At 44.9% G+C, this 3,026-nt stretch overlaps 1 pseudogene; it reads left to right on the top strand.

The window, feature by feature from the left end:
* Positions 1-1,838: 1,838 nt before the first annotated feature.
* The window catches only part of LOC119471268, a 7,449-nt pseudogene continuing 6,261 nt past the window's right edge, over positions 1,839-3,026 (top strand).

Below are 3,026 nucleotides of genomic sequence, written 5' to 3'. Positions count from 1 at the left end.
GCTGGTCTTGAACTCCTGGCCTCAAGTGATCTGCCTACCTGAGCCTCCCAGAGTGCTGGGATTACAGGTGTGAGCCACCGTACCCAGCCTGTGTTGGGTTTTCCAGAGCATGCAGGAACCTTTTTTGGGACAAAGCCAGCTCAGCTTCCTTATCAGGTCCTCCTTGATTCTCAACCTTTACAACTTGCCTTCCTTCACTGCTGGGTCCACATAGGCTTAACTTTGATCTTATTTGTAGGACTGGTCTTCACCTTAACCGAGAGAAATGTAAGAAGTGCTTTCCCAACTCTCAGTGGCTGGCCTAGCTTTGGCCTTGTGTCCCCTTTTTGAGGACTGACATTTGTTATTGCTCTGGAGTCTCATATCCCCTTTGGCCCTAACTGACCACATCTGAGTTTTGGAAACCTGGCCACCCGAGTGCCTTAAGGAATGGACTCTGTCTCATTATTACCCATACACATTGCTGAATGTTTACTCAAGACTTGTCCCTGGGCTGGGCACGGTGGCTTACGCCTATAATCCCAGCACTTTGGGAGGTTGAAACATGAATCACCTGAGGTCAGGAGTTCAAGACCAGCCTGGCCAACATGATGAAAGCTCATGTCTACTAAAAATACAAAAAATTAGCCAAGCGTGGTTGTGGGCGCCTGTAATCCCAGCCTCTTGGGAGGGTGAGGCACGAGAATTGCTTCAACTCAGGAGGCAGAGGTTGTAGTGAGCTGAGATCATGCCACTGCACTCTGGCCTGAGCAACAAGAGCAAATCTCTGTATCAAAAGAAAAAAAGACTGGTCTCTGAACTCCAATCTGAAGACCTGGAGCACTGCACCTGTGGATATACTTCCTTTATGTTTGCCAGGGGATTCTCAGTCACTATATGATCATTGCCTGCTTGGAAGAATGAATGTCTTGATGCCAAGATTTTCAGGACAATTCCTTGCAGGCCACAGCCTTCATCTTTGGATGTCATGTTATGCCTACCAAATCAGACTTCCTCCCACAACCATCTAGTTTGATTACCCTCCTCCTAAGAAGGACAGGGACCTGTCTGCCTCAACCCAATGCAATGTACTGGGCACTATCTAGAGTTGTAACACCAGAGCAGAGAGTAGAGACCAGTACAGAACTCCAACGGATTCTAAGATTTTAAATTTGAGCCTGACCTTATGAGTTGTTATGGTGGTATATTTATCAAGGCAGGAAAAAAGAATATACCTTATTTAACACTTTGTTCATTTGATTTATAATTTTGAAATATTTGGGTATCTGGGCCCCTGTGTATACTCCTGATCCATCCTCATAAATATTAGGACATGGCCCATTACTAGAAAATCAGTTGATTTGCTTATTAGAAGACATATTTGAACTTTGCAGATTGTTGGATAAGGAAGGAAAGCAAACGATAGTTAAGAAAGCTACGGGCCATGCGCGGTGGTTAAGACGTGGTTAAGAAAGCTACCAGCTGTGTGCGGTGGTTAAGACTCACTCCTTGAGCAAAAGAAAGTTTTTCAGCCAGGCACGGTGGCTCACACCTGTAATCCAGCACTTTCGGAGGCCAACGCAGGTGATCACCTGAGGTTGGGAGTTCGAGACTAGCCTGACCAACATGGAGACACCCCATTTCTACTAAAAGTACAAAATTAGCCTGGCAAGGTGGCCCATGCTTATAATCCCAGCTACTCGGGAGGCTGAGACAGGAGAATCACTTTAACCCGGGAGGGTGGAGGTTGCAGTGAGCTAAGATCACACCATTGCCCTCCAGCCTTGGCAACAAGAATGAAACTCTGTCTCCAAAAAAAGAAAATAAAAAAGTTTTTCAGTGATTTCACGGCACCTCCCATGATTTTCTGGGTACGTAAAAAATCCTTCGCCAATGTGAGTCTATCCAAGCAAGTGCCCATTAGATCTTAACAATGAAATGTTCCTTAGAGGTAACTTAATTATGATCAATTGTTAAACGCTGTTTTTGAGTATAGTCATTTATCATATAGTATAATTTTTCTTTCATTTCCTTTCCTTTTTTCTTTTTTTGAGATGGTCTCACTCTGTCTTCCAGGCTGGAGTGTAGTGGCATGATCATGGCTCACTGCAGCCTCGATCTCCTGGGCTCAAGTGATCCTCTCACCTCATCTTCCCGAGTAGCTGGGACTACAGGCATGCACCACCACACCCGGCTACCTTTTTATTTTTTGTAGAGATGAGGTGTCACTACATTGCCCAGGCTGGTCTCAAACTCCTGGGCTCAAGCAAACAGCCCACCTTGGCCTCCCAAAGTGCTGGGATTACGGGTATGAGCCACTGCACCTGGCCTGTGTAGTATAATTTTCTATGATGTGAATTCTGGAAGCCTCTGCTTCAACTCACTCCCAAGTGGACCTGCTACTATAGAGATGTTTTTGGGGTGGGAGATCACAGAAGGAAGATATAAGGAACGCAGCAGGCCAGAAAGGTAGTCCCAGAAGCCATGCAGGCGGATCATGACTCTACAGCTATATGAATTAAAGCACTAGGACAGCACAGCCCTAGACCTCAATTTCTTCCTTACAGATAAAGCAACCTAAAAATAGCATACACTAACTAAAGGTATTTGTTTTTCCCCAGGAGGTGGCTGTATGTGGCCACCTGTCTCTGAGATCTTTATTTCAAAAAGAATCTCAGGTCGTTACCAAGCATCCAAAATGGAGTAAAACAATATGAAGTAGGAGGGAGAAAGAGAAAAGTTATCCATAAAATTAAGGCAGAAATGAGGCTAATAAAATAGTGCTTATTTTGGAATCCTATGTACTTACCTAGATTGACCACTCATTCAGTCATGTATTTAACAGTGGTTTATGCAAAGGAGGAAACCTAATTATTTACACAAAATATACAACTTTCATAAAATAAAAGCAACACTTAGGAATCGGTTTCTCAGCCAGGCGCAGTGGCTCACGCCTGTAATCCCAGCACTTTGGGAGGCCGAGGCGGGTGGATCACGAGGTCAAGAGATCGAGACCATCCTGGTCAACATGGTGAAACCCCGTCTCT

The sequence above is a fragment of the Cebus imitator genome, unplaced genomic scaffold (assembly GCF_001604975.1).
Source record: "Cebus imitator isolate Cc_AM_T3 unplaced genomic scaffold, Cebus_imitator-1.0 Scaffold54, whole genome shotgun sequence".
Classification (NCBI taxonomy): domain Eukaryota; kingdom Metazoa; phylum Chordata; class Mammalia; order Primates; family Cebidae; genus Cebus; species Cebus imitator.
The sequence above is the reverse complement of the archived record's forward strand: the minus strand, read 5'-3'. Positions and strand labels throughout refer to the sequence as shown.